At 35.4% G+C, this 14,870-nt stretch overlaps 1 non-coding gene across 1 annotated transcript; it reads left to right on the forward strand.

The window, feature by feature from the left end:
• The first annotated feature begins 618 nt into the window (after positions 1-618).
• Positions 619-690, forward strand: Trnad-guc. The gene has a single exon. It is a non-coding gene; the product is annotated as a tRNA-Asp (tRNA).
• Positions 691-14,870: the final 14,180 nt, after the last annotated feature.

Genomic DNA, 14,870 nt, shown 5'->3' on the forward strand with positions numbered 1-14,870 from the left:
AAGTAGGTTCTAGCAGATGTCTAAAGAAGCCTCTTTTCGTTGTTATTCAAATCTATACATATAATAAAATTGTAGAAAAGTGGTGTCTGTACAATGGAAATATATAAAAAAAAAGTAGCAGGGGTTGTTATTATATCGATGCCGAACCCGAAATTGTAATTAATTTTTTTTTTGTCTGTTTGTCTGTTTGTCTGTGTGTTTGTGCACGCTAATCTCAGAAACGGCTTATTCGATTTAGATACAGTTTTCACTAATATATTGTAGTAAGCTTCACTTAGGATTTAGTGTTTATTTCATGTCAATCGGTTCATAGCGCCTCGCGCCTGAGCGTCCGTGGCTATATAAAGCGCGAAAAGTCACTATTCCACGCGAACGAAGTCGCGGGCACAGCTAGTATTAAATATTAGTTAGAGTTAAATATTTGTTTTTTAATCAATATAGTCTTGCATTAAAATAATAAGTTGTGCCATACCTACCTTACAAACAAAAATGTTAGTCATTTTATAAACAAACATTATCTTTTTCATAATAAAATAAATACTCGGCCATATTTTTATTCGAATAGTATACAATAAAAATAATAGGTACCTAAGTTATATTTTTGTACCATTTTCCATATCCTCGGTAGTATAGTGGTAAGTATCCCCGCCTGTCACGCGGGAGACCGGGGTTCGATTCCCCGCCGGGGAGGATATTTTTTTTCTTGCTTTTTCCAAAAAATATATTTTACTTTTTAAAATATTGTTAATGCCCAAGTGCCCTTAGTAAAAAGTTTTTCTAAACGGATTTGTTCAGGCTTGCTTTATTGAAAATCTTATTAGCATATTCCACTGAGTATTATAACTTGCTAAATAGGTACCAGGTAGGTACGAATTGCTAAATTTCAGTTAAATCCCGCGCACGTAAATGACGTGCTTACAGCAATTCATGCAGAATTCAACGTGTAACAAGTCAAGAACTAAAGTTAGCTAAACTTTACTAGGTAGGTCGGTAAATGCAATGTGAAATCCAATTGAGCTAAATATTATCCTAGATATTTAAGAGGAATGTGCAACATCCCCATGAACTCGAGAGTTTCAGGATGTCAAATTATGTACATTAACTATTATTATAAAAATAGTTTGGCTAATCGCGTTTTTCTAATTCCTGACTGCTCTTTTCGTACACAAAATTATAATTTGAAGAAAATTGTGGAAAACAAAGTTATGGATGGGGATCTTAAAAACGCTGCCCGCATTTTGTTTTCTAATGATACACTAGCTCCATTCAATGATATAACGCTAGAAGCTTTACGTGAAAAGCATCCTTTACCAAATATCGATTCTTTGCTGCCAGACCCACCTTCTAACACTTCTCACTTACAAATAAAGGACGAAGATACTTACGCTGCGATAATGTCGTTTTCTAGTGGCTCTGCTGGCGGCATGGACGGCATAACGCCACAACATCTTAAGGATCTTGTAGGAGTTACTGCTGGGGACGCCGGCAGGGCGCTACTGAGCGACATTACCAGACTTTGTAATCTCATGTTATCTGGCGAGGTAAATTCATCCTTTTTACCATTCCTTTATGGTGCGAGGCTTTGTGCTTTTAATAAGAAAGATGGCGGCATCCGTCCCATCGCTGTTGGTTGTACGTTTCGCCGTTTGGCGTCAAAATTAGCGTGTAAACACATAGTCTCTACCCTAAAGGATAAATTCCAACCTATTCAAGTTGGATTCGGCAGTAAAGGAGGTTGTGAAGCAGCAGTTCATTCGGCTCGTACATTCTTAGCGAATGGCGAGGTTGAAGTACTGCTGAAAGTAGATGTAAAGAATGCCTTTAATTCTTTGGACAGGGCAACTTTGCTGACCGAAGTCTCAACGCAACTTCCTGAAATTTATCCATATGTCTGGCAATGTTACAGCTCAGCTTCAAAATTATTTTTTGGAGATAGCGATATTAAGTCTTCTGTAGGCGTTCAGCAGGGGGATCCTTTAGGTCCGGCCCTGTTCAGCTTAGGGATCCATAACCATATTTCAAATTTAACATCTAAATTTAACATATGGTATCTTGATGATGGAACCATAGGGGGCAACGTGGATGACGTTCTAAAAGATCTTAAGCATATTAAGCAACAGTTTGGCAAAATTGGTTTAGAACTAAATTTTTCGAAATGCGAATTGTTTTTCACAGAAAAACTGTCGCAAGATAGAATACGATTGGCCTCTGAATTATTTAATGAAATTACCCCTAGCATTAAGATACTCGATAAACATTCACTTTGCCTTCTTGGTGCTCCTCTTTACAATGAATCCATACAACCACTTTTGGATCAAAAAATTAGAACATTTTCGGCTAATACCGACAAATTGGGCGCTCTAAATTCTCACATTGCATTTTCGATCCTAAAATATTGCCTTTTCGTACCTAAATTAATTTATATCCTTCGCGCGAGCCCAATTTGGAAATTTCCTGGACTACTCGATAATATGGATGCCATCCTTAAAAGTACACTAGAATAAATTCTAAATTTAACTTTTGATGAGCACTCCTGGAACCAAGCTACTTTACCGGTCAAGTACGGTGGCATCGGCGTGAGGAAAATTTCCAGTGTAGCTCTTCCGGCTTTTCTGTCCTCTGTGCATAGTATAAGAGAGCTTAGCTCTCAAATTCTCAAATCAAATTCAATATCATTGACCTATGCCACAGAGGCCCTAGAGAGTTGGAAGGTCAGATGTCCCAGTGTCGATTATCCAAAGGAACGTTCTACACAAAAACTTTGGGATTTGCCATTGGTTCAGCTGACACATTCAAATTTGCTGCAAAATCTTACAAGTGACAGAGATCAAGCCAGGCTCCTAGCATTATCGGAAAAGGAATCTGGGTATTGGCTTCATGCCTTGCCATCCAAGAATCTCGGCACCCTTTTAGATAATGAAAGTTTTCGTGTGGCTCTAGGTCTCAGATTGGGAACACCGCTGTGCCATCAGCACAGATGTCCGTGTGGAAAAGAGGTTGATGAATTTGGAATCCACGGACTCTCTTGCCAAAGGAGCGCTGGTAGGCTATTTAGGCATGGCTCTCTTAACGACACAATCAAAAGGGCTCTTGCCACCATAGACGTTCCTGCGCTCATTGAGCCGGCAGGGATTAGTCGGGATGATGGCAAGAGACCTGATGGATTGACGCTGGTTCCCTGGGAACGGGGACGGGCGCTAATGTGGGACGCAACGTGCGTTGACACATTGGCCCCGTGTCATATCAGGGAGACAGTATCAAGACCGGGAGCCGCAGCAGAAATGGCTGAAAACGGCAAGCGGCGCAAGTATGCCTCTCTTATTGAGAGTTACATTTTTGTTCCGTTTGCCGTGGAGACCCTGGGGCCATGGAGTCTTAGTGCAAAGAAATTTTTACGAGACATTTCACCGCGTTTAATAGCCTCATCGGGTGACAGAAGGGCTGGCTCATTTTTTGCGCAACGGATCAGCCTGGCTGTCCAACGCAGAAATGCAGCCAGTATTCTTGGCACCATTCCACGCGGGCATAATTTGTATAGTAATTAGATAAGGCTAGCTTTAAGTTTTATTGTAATACTATTATTTGATTCAAACAAAAGAAATTTACTTAATAAAATACAAGTGTAAATTAAAAATTTATAACACCTCCGACAAGTGAAGGTTACGGCTGTAGTTAACTGGCAAAGAGCTGATAACTTTCAAACGGCTGAATCGATTTTCTTGGATTATAGCTAAGAGCACTCTCGATCAAGCCACCTTTCAAACAAAAAAACACTAAATTAAAATCGGTTCATTAGTTTAGGAACTACGATGCCACAGACGTCCAACTTATAACACCCTTCTTTTTGGGTCGGGGAGGTCGGGGGTTAAAAATGGCAAGCTGTGCAAGTATGCCTCTTCAATCGAGAGTTACATTTTTGTTTCGTTTGATGAATCGCGGTGAGATATCTCGTAATTTTTTTTAGCACTAAGGTTGAAATCTATAGAGCGCACTTTGACTTTACTTAGACTCAAGTTTCAGTTAAAACGAGACAGATTATGCCAACGGTATAACGCTGTCTCGTATTAATAGTGACTTAAGTCTGAGCAAAGTCAAAGTGCGCTTTATAAATCTCAGGACTTTGACTTTGACTTTAGACTCCATGGCCCAGGGTGTCCAGTCTCCACGGCAAACGGACATACTTGGGCCTCTTGCTGTTTTCAGCCATTTCTGATGCTGGCCCCGGTAATGCTGTCTCCTGATATGACAGGGACCAATATATTGTCAACGCACGTTGCGTCCGGTCCCCGTTCCCAAGGAACCAGCGATAATCCATCAGGTCGCTTACCATCATCCCGACTAATCCCTGCCGGCTCAATGAACACAGGAACGTTTATGGTGGAGAGCCATTTTGATTGATTGCAAAAATATCGAGTGAATCTTTTAAGTTGAAACGCATAGTAAAATATTCTGCTTCTAATCTTCATATTCTGTGATCAGTCAAAGGCAATATAAAACGTTATCTTTCTCCGGCTTTTCTATTTACATACCAATACAATTGGCCTCAGACGATACGCGTTCTTACCCGTAGTCAAAGAATTCGCATTATAAAGGCGAGAGGATAATTCTATTTTTTCTCCTTCTTATATAGCACAAAGGCTTTGCTATGCTCAGTGTCAAAACAATCCCTCGTAAAACTTCAGACTTAGCAACATGGATACAAATCTGCATGGAATATTTTATTAGCTATTGTTTATACTAACTTTATGTGTATTTAACTCATGAAATACATATTTTATGAGTTTCAGCTACTAGAGCATCGTCTATCAGCTCTAGAATTTGTTTGCAATATAAATTCAATTGCAAACAAAATAGAATTTCCAATTAGCTTCAATGAGATGACGGTATATTAAGCGTAACCGATGGCTTAATATATCATTAGAACTGAGCATCACACTACACACTAATTGCACAAAATAGCTAATTGTACATTTTCTACTTTCTGCACCCAGGAAAATCGTCCTTGCACTTTTAGGTATAAAGTGTAAAATTGCCTGAGTATAATTTTATTGTTCTTGTTCATCGTGCAGGCAATTGGATATTTATCAAATCCCTAATGTATCACAGATTTGCGACCAAACGCTTGTAAGCTGGTTGTTTGACAAGTTAACACGCAATCTGGCAATGGACACACAAAACCACGTTCATTGTGGTAATTTACCTACCTATATAATATCTCTATAGATTCTAAATCATTATAATTCTAAAATCAACGGTAAGCGAAAAAGTAAGCGTGAGTGCGGATTGGCAGACAGAAAGATTTACTAATAAATAAACTTTATACCTTTCTGTCAAAAATATACAGTTTACTTATAATAAATAGATAAGATTGTTGTTAGATGTTGGATCATTTTTAACCCCCGACCCAAAAAGAGGGGTGTTATAAGTTTGACGTGTGTATCTGTGTATCAGCTTTGTGGCATCGTAGCTCCTAAACTAATGAACCGATTTTAATTTAGTTTTTTTGTTTGAAAGGTGGCTTGATCGACAGTGTTCTTAGGTATAATCCAAGAAAATCTAAAACTAGCTGATGATACCCACGACTTCGTCCGATTTATTTAGCTTTTTAAAAATCGCGTGGGGACTCTGCTTTTCCGGGATAAAAAGTTGCCTATGTCAATTTCCGGGACGCAAGAGCTATATCTGTACGAAATTTCATATAAATCGGTTTAACAGATGAGTATTTGAGAACCCCGTGGGAGTTATTCGATTTTCCGGGATAAAAAGTAGCCTATGTCCGTCCCAGAGATGTAAGCTAACTCTGTACCTACCTCAATCACATCGGTTAAACTGTTGGGCCGTGAAAAGTTAGAGACGGACAGACATACTTTCGCATTTATAATATTGGTATCGATTTATGACCTGAACCAACCAAAATATTTGTAAAACAGACTGCCTATAGCGAATAGACAGCAGAAATTAGATAACAAGTATTGTTAGCCTGTTCGTCAAAATACCTAAAATTTTGTAGAGGTTTAATTATCAAGTTGGCAACGAAAGAGCAATTATTATTGTGCCTAGAGATGTTTGTTGGTCTACATCGAACAATTGTTTGGGGACCACTCCGCGTTTGAAGATAGCAAATACAAGGGACTATTTTTGATGCTAAATTACGTTAAACATCATTCAGTAGACGGAATATTGCTGACATAAATTCCAATTGAGTTAGTATTTAAAGGAATTTCAAAATAGTTAGGGTCTAATTTCAGCGACTTTAATTCTTTCCAATGTAAAGGACTATTGGCTGATTCGTCTTCCTTGCAAGGTTGGGTTAAAAGATGTGTAGGGTAGTGTGATAACTATAATTATAGAAATTATGATTTAGGTACGTGGTTATAATAGGTATAACAAGCGACCGCATGTGGGTTCGATTCCGTGGGAATTTCACAACATATGGCTTTATACCTTGTCTACGTATTACCATTTATTGTATATAGTGAACCTCTGTGCAAAACATACTCGTTACCTTCGCTGGGGCACAATAACCTAAATAAAAATAAAATAAATAAAAATAATAAATTAAAAACAACTGTCATTTTGTATGGCACATCTCTTCCAGCTTACTAAACAATATCCATTGCAGTGTTCTTATATTATGGTTTAAAACGAGTATAAATCTAGAACAGAATCAGAGAAAGCGAAGAAATTTGTTTTGCGAATCTCTTCGCAATTTCCAACATATCGTAAACATTGTATTGGGAGGCAATATAATACGATATTTTTCTATCTGTTTTTATTTACATACCAATACGATTGGCGTCAAAAAACTACGAACGATCTCGCCCTTTTTATACTCCAAAGAATGGTATAAAGGCGAGAGGCAAATTCTATTTTTCCTGTTCCTTATGGCCACAAAAGTTTGCCGCGTCCAATGTCTAGTCGACCGGCCATAAAATGACATATTGGGGTATCTACAAATCTGTTTCAGGCATTTTTCTATTGTGAAAAGTCTATCGTTTGAGGCTTTGTATCTTTGTAATTGTTGTTCTTATCGTTTTTAAGGTCCAGATTTCAGCAGGAGTTTTTCACTGTTTTTGCTTTTGTTAGATTTCATTTTTTGGGATAACTACGGTCTTGAAACTAAACAAATATTTCATTTTATTAGAAGTTAGCTAACTAACTTCGTCCGCGTAGTTTTGAATTTTTTTTAAATATCCTGGGAACTCTTTGATTTTCCGGGACTAAAAGTACAGTCGTTCCTCGGGATGCAAGGTACCAAATTTCATCAAAATTGGTTCAACGGATTTTCCGCGAAAAGTTAGCAGACCGACAGACAGGCATACTTTCGCATTTATAATATTAGTACGGATAGGTATAAATATGGAATATGGATAATTTAAATCAATAAAGTATTTTATACTAAAAAGCAGAAATGGAGGTCGAAAATAGCAGATTACCTACTTAGACTTATTCCATCATTTAAAATGTATCTACCTACATTAAAAGCTTAAAGTCAAACTCTTTAATCCCTTAAAAGTTTATCAGAATTTAAATCCTTACCTATCGTTCATATTAATTCATAAACAGCAATTTTTATTAAGTACTTTAATCTTTGTAGCTTAATTTAAAATGTACTTGGTTTTATCACGCCATTTTAAACATTTCGGAAAAGGTTTCATAACTTCATAGAATCTCAAAGCGAGTTTTTATACGGATGAGACAAATTATCATCAAAGTTCTGGTTTTTTGTATATTTTTAATTTTTATTTTTGTGTTTAGACTTTACCTCACTTACTTGGTTTTTTAGATTTTTCTAAAAATATGTAGTTTTAAAATTACAGGGGCTCAAAGATTTGTATGAAAATTTTTAAGACCGCGTAACTCTAAAACCGAATATTTTAACAGCAATCTGGAAAACCACATACATAGATATTAGTTTCTAGAATATGTCTGCAAAATTTCATGGACTTTGGTTGCTTAATATTCAAATGAAATCGAACTACGATTGTATGAAACGAGTGACGGAGAGAGCCCTCTTAAGTGGGTAAAATTGCATATCAAGATGGCATGGCGAGATGTTGAATCTAACATCTCATCTCACCTTCTTAACATAATATTATGTTATCAAGTAAAAATTATTAATTGTTCTATGCGTTATTTACAATTTGTTATTCCATAATTCATCAACATTATAATGGCATTTTCACAAAGATACCAATTACCATTACACCTACCATGTATTTTTAAAAAGGTAGAGCCCTTGTGAAATGTTATCAGTTTGTAGATAGTATGTTATCGACCCCAAAATATTTATGAACAATTTTTCATAATGTTATTAAAAAGTTCGGGATGAGTTTAAAAAAAGGGCAAAAAACCAAAAGGGTGAGCTCTCGAATTACCCCATCGGTTTACTCATGTAGCGGAAAATTGGGCATCTTTCAGCTAGGGTGCGTACGGGCCTCAATTGCGAACAACTACGCTAGTATTTAATGCACAAGGGTGTTTATGCACGAACCTAGGCCCAGTCTGCAAATTGCTGTATTAATAAAAACAAGTGTAAATTAAAAATTTATAACACCCCCGACAAGTGAAAGTTACAGTAACTAGAAAAGAGCTGATAACTTTCAAACGGCTGAACCGATTTTCTTGGATTATAGCTAAGAACACTCTCGATCAAGCCACCTTTCAAACAAAAAAAAACTAAATTAAAATTGTTTCATTAGTTTAGGAGCTAGGATGCCACAGACAAATTTGACACACGTCAAATTTATAACACCCCCCTTTTTGGGTTAAAAAGAAAACGTACCTACCCATTAAAACATTTAGATAGGTACGTACCTCCTAAATTATGATAAGATTAGATCTATTTCATTTTTTGTATATGTATATAGTCTGGCAATCCACATTTGACAAGCATTGGACTAGGGGCAAAACCAAAAACTTTCTCATTATGAGAGGAAATCTGTACTCAGTAGTGAGCCAGTAATGGGCCATGACTCATGATAATGATAAAAAATGCATCTGACCATACATCACATTTGTAAGAGCTTTAAGCCTAAACCGAAGAATAAATAGAAAAAACCGTATGTCTTGTTTTGTAACGTGTTATTATTATTCCTTCGTATGTTTTCACTCATTAGTGTCGACTCATTTATTTCACTTGAAGACGGTACCTACTTACAAAGTTTTTGCTAAGCCTGGTCATTTAATTTTCGTATTTTTTGGATATCGCTGACAAGTTTTATGTTCTACGGTCTATACCTACTCTTTTAAACCGCCGACCCAAAAAGAGGGGTGTTGTGACGTGTGTATCTGTGTATCTGTCTGTGGCATCGTAGCTCCTAAACGAATAAACCGATTTTAATTTAGTTTTTTTGTTTGAAGGTTTGTTAGGATAGGATAGCTGGTGGCTGCCACAGATAAAAGAATTCCCTGATCTGTGGTGGCTGCCCATTGAAGGATAAATAATAACCACGTACAGTACAACCAAATTAATAATGCGCATGCAGATCTTCGCTAATTGTCCTATTCCCAGAAACACCCGAATCATTGAATCGTAAGAGCCCTAAACAATGCACTTGCATTTTGCACCTTGTTATAAACAAATAGGAGTCAATATCATGTGTATCATACGACCGTTGCCGAACAGTGACGAAGATTTCTATGCGCATTATTAATTTGGTTGTACTGTAAAGTCCTTTATAAGTAAGAGTAGGTATCAAAAAGGTTTTTCCTTACAGATTAATAGGCAGGCTCATAATGGATCACCCTCATAACAATAAAAAAATATAAATTTGAAAACCAGCGGCTCTATCAAGGAGGTGATGAATGGCGTATCGTATACGCAAACAAAATGCAGGCAATCAGTTTCACTTAAGGAACGACGTCTCTTCCTTAACTTACTAAAAGAGATATTTGGAGAGTATTAATTTGCCTCGTTAATAAATATTTACGCACCTTAATAGCAGTAGGTACCTACCTACCTATCTACTTATTTAAAAACTTACCAACTTACCAATTAATAAGTATGGACTAAAATCCGATGGAATCGAACTTATAATAACTTTGATCGTACCCATCTAGTATCAGAACCTGTGCCTATACATAGGTATATACCTATATAATCATAATAATTATTAGGAATCCTAAATAGGTAGGTACTAATTACGTAGGTAAATACACTTTTAGAGCAAGGTAAGAGCTAGGTAAAGTTTTGTCTCCATAACTTTCACGCTTAGGTCTTAGGTCTTATTCACTAACTAGGTACCCTATTTGAAATTCTGAAAAATGGTGACTTTGTAACTGCCTAACGAATAATAAAATTAATGTAAGTAGGTAAGTAGGAACTCTGTGACAGGTTTACATGGATTGAAATCCTCCTCAATAATTCCTAGGTAGGTAGATGTAAATTAAAAATGTAAAAGTTACCGCGAATAATACCGTAATCAACAAAACACTGTAAACGTGGTTTCTCCCCGATTCGGTAGATTGGTCGAAAATTTCCCAAGAATTTGTAGCAAACGTAGGCTAGAGTGACCATAAAAATTGCTGCACAAACCAGGAATTATTTTTAGAACTTTTTATGATCTACCTATACCTACCTAATCTAGGTTATTACATATAATTATGTATGTATGTATATAATATACTTTATTGCACTACAAAATACAAATGACAGGTTCCAAAAAAAAAAGAATTGTAAATTCTGGTTCGCTGTCTTACCTTTTCTCTTTTTAAGAACGTCTTTGCCACTTACAAGTTTTTGAAGCTACTCGTACCTACCTACCTAGTTACCAGTTTTTTTATCAGCTAAGGAAAAAAAATATTATAGACTAACCCTAAATTTTTAGAGCCTCAATAGCTCAACCGGTAAAGGAGTGGACTGAAAACCGAAAGGTCGACGGTTGCAGTATTATCGTACCTACTCCTAGCACAAGCCTTTGACGCTTAGTTGGAGAGGAAAGGGGAATATTAGTCATTTAACATGGCTAATATGCTTATTTAAAAATCCTAGTAAAATAGTACTTGTGGCCATAGTATTGTAAGCGTCATTGATGTAGGTATACCTTCGGAAACGATAACGCAAGATACTTATCTAGAAATCACTAATCATTACGGTTTTCACAATATCAATATACCTGGGATGGGATATATATAATTCGTTCCGATGGTATTTAGGTAATTACTACGATAGTATAGCTATGATCTATACTATCGTAATTTTTAGCAGCGAAGAAAATAATCTAAGTAGTTCTAAACCTTTCCCACCAAAATGGGAGCTGTGGCCACAGTATTGTAAGCGTCATCTTAATACGCGTTGATGTATACCTTCGGAAATGTTAAAGGCAGAATTTATAGCAGTGAACGAGTCAGCGCTTTACGAGAGTTACATTAATTTAAACTGTTTGTGCGCGGGACAAGTACATTGTTGACGAGTGAGATACGCACGACGTCTGTACGCACTTAATTTGAGATTAACGTTGATTGAGTACAAGATACCTACCCAATTATACATTTGATAAGGACTGTATTTATTTAGGATGGTATTTACTAACCGCCGACCCAAAAAGAGAGGTGTTATAAGTTTGACGTGTGTATCTGTGTCTGTCTGTGGCATCGTAGCTCCTAAACTAATGAACCGATTTTAATTTAGTTTTTTTTTGTTTAAAAAGTGGCTTGATCGAGTGTTTTTAGCTATAATCCAAGAAAATCGGTTCAGCCGTTTGAAAATTATCAGCTCTTTTCTAGTTACTGTAACCTTCACTTGTCGGGGGTGTTATAAATTTTTAATTTATTTGAATCAAGATTTGCAAGTATAAAGATGCGTATAAGTATCTATAATACATGTCTAGGTCTTAATAAATCTTAAGCTTTTTAAAATATTAGTACTTAGGTGTTTGAAATAATTAGGTACCTAGTGTAGTTAATCCTTCCCCAACAAATTTAATAATTTAGGTATTTCTAAGTACCTACATTAAACGCCTGCGTTGAGTCTGGCATCTCACAGAGAATACGCAAAGGGTTCCTTAAAAGCCTGATTTCAGAGTCTGTTTAAGTAAATGACCCTTTTTATTTATTACGCATTACCACTCACTCTGTCACTCACATTTTTATTTTGGTGAATTTTCACCTTCACTTTTTATTAGGATCTATTTCCAGAGAATAAGTGAATTTGCTCCTGCCAAAGGGTTCATACATACGAGCTTATTGGCGTAATATCATTTTCTTGCCTTAGAAGGGATTGTGTTTGATTATGCTAATACGTGCCCACCTGATGAAAAAAAATTGGAATGTGTTTAAGGTGGAAGCGACGGGCCTGCCCGCGAAATTCAGATTTAATTTGGATTTCGCAATTTGTAAACTAATACGACAACGTAGGCTTATGGTATTTTAATTTAATTATGCAGGTTTACCGTACTAAACCGTGCTTTTTAAGTTTGACATGGCAATCGTTTCGCATATAGAACGCGTTATATAACTTAATAATGTCTATTTTCAATGTTTGGACTTCGTCTGTGTTGGAGTTTGCTGGTGCGCGTGCTCTGCCTTGACTGACTGGGAAGCGCTCCAAAGGGGTGCCGCGCGTGTGTCGGCGAGCGCCGGCACAGACGAAGTCCATACTTATATAGTTTCCCTAACTTGTAAATAACTACAAACTTGACATTGGCTAATCTTTGTAAAGCCAGACGAGAGAGAAAAAAAAATTCTCCATGTTATAAAATGGTGTTCTATTTTAGTCTGGATGCACCAATCTGGATGTAACAAAAATAAAACGCATAGGTACAGCGAAAAGAACATTTATTATAGACATCAAATACAACTTTTAGTGTATAAATCAGCAGTAATAATGCATAACAATTTATTGTTATATAATATATAAAAGTTTTTATTGGCCACAAATAGCACATTAGATTCGTATATATTTTTCTTTTTATTAAATAACCGCTAACAAAGCCTTAGGCCCAAGCGTTCACAGCTTAATATTAGAGGTAAGTAAAATAATATAAATAAACACATACCTAATATATTTTAGTTTTCTTTGAACCATTTTTCTCAAATAAATATATTAATGTAATATAATATATGCTTTTATGTATATTTCAAATTATTATTATTCAACAAAAAAGTCCAAACGAGTAAATTTAATTTGCGAAATACATATAAAAATATACAATAAGATAGGTACTATTGTAATTAAAAGAACAATATAGAAATGGCTTATATTAAAAATTACTTAAATTAACTTTATTCCTTGTAATCAGCATTACAGATTCGTCTTAAATTTGCGAATGGAGCGAGATTCAAAGAGGATAGAAAACGTGAATTCAATTTCAACTAAGTCTTGTCGAATCTCGTAGTAGATCTAGTAGAGATCGTATTTCTCGTATCAACCATATAATAACATCATATAGTTGTATAGTATATTATGAATGCAGGTACTTTTTTAAATGAATTCCACTGATTGCTATAACTATAGGTTTGAGATGAATGCAAGGTGAACTTTTAATATTTAGGCCGGCCGCATATTACCCAAAATTGGCGGTCAGTTTTCTGTCCCACTCAATTTGAAAAAATCAGAAACGTACAACAGAGAGAAAACTCTGACAGAGTGCAAGCGTTTTGTCTGCGAGGTCCAGTACAAAATATATGACCAGAGTGCTTAGTATGAAATCTCACCAACGTTTATGAATTCGAGTGTTGAAACGTCAAAGTAAAATGGACCTTAATTTTCATAATTAAGTCAATTATACAAAACCACCCTTTTTAAAGTCACAAGGTTATGGCTTGGGGTGCTGGCTGTAGATGCATGGACGAACAAAGCAGTTACGGTCCATATTACTTTAACTCGAATTCTATCAACGTTGGTGAGACGTAAAACCTCGTACTAAGAACACTAGAGTGCATTACGGCGCGTGTCCACGTTTTTTTTAAACATAAATTTCAGATAATATGCGGCCAGCCTTATTATGAAGTAATATGAAAGCAAAATATATAACTTATCGTAATTTTATACAAATGAAGAGTGAAACATTTTTATGTAATTAATATTACTAATGTAAATGCATTTAAAATCAATGCAATGAAATTGAAAAAAAAAAAATTCTTACAACTACCTAGTTTTAATAATCAAAGACAATTTTAAACCAATTCTTTAAACATGTTCATTGTTCATGCTCCGTTAAAAAAATCTAAATACTTATTTATTATTTATAATTTTATTTGTTTCTCTCACATTTTATAGAATACCGAAAAAGAACACTTTCATGTTATATTAATAATATTTAGTTATGTATTTAATAAGATTTAGACTATTAATTTAAACAATTACAAAAACTTTTTAAGCAATTTAAAGTTTTAATTTTGTGTGAAACAGTCTTTAGAAAGTATTTTATTATGATTATTTATTATGTTATATACTAAGTTGTATCAATGTTGATAAAACGTAAAACTTAGCTCATATTTCAGTAATCTAGAATTTACTTATCATTGCAGGTTTACTTGACCTGCAAGTGTAACAATATTCCGCTTATCGTAAACAAATATATGAATTGTATACTGTATAGTAACATTATGAAGGCACTGGTTATATTTTATTCATTTAAAAGGCTTTTCTTTAGAATACAACAATTTTTATAATATATTTGAACTTTTAATTTTAAAATCTCCTTTTTGGGCTTCGTTTTACAAAAAAATTCCACATAAAATTGTCTGATTGAAACATTAATGAAGTTACAGTTCTTCAGAAGTTAAAGATCTTTTTCGATCGATTTTTAGATCTATTTGAAGGACCTAGGGCAAGAGGGAATTTCTACCGCAAGGGTCACTATTGGTTGACCAGTCGGCCATTGCTTCTCATGTTGCGACAACTTTTCCGTCCAAAGCGTTTATGG

The sequence above is a fragment of the Maniola jurtina genome, chromosome 3 (assembly GCF_905333055.1).
Source record: "Maniola jurtina chromosome 3, ilManJurt1.1, whole genome shotgun sequence".
Taxonomy (NCBI): domain Eukaryota; kingdom Metazoa; phylum Arthropoda; class Insecta; order Lepidoptera; family Nymphalidae; genus Maniola; species Maniola jurtina.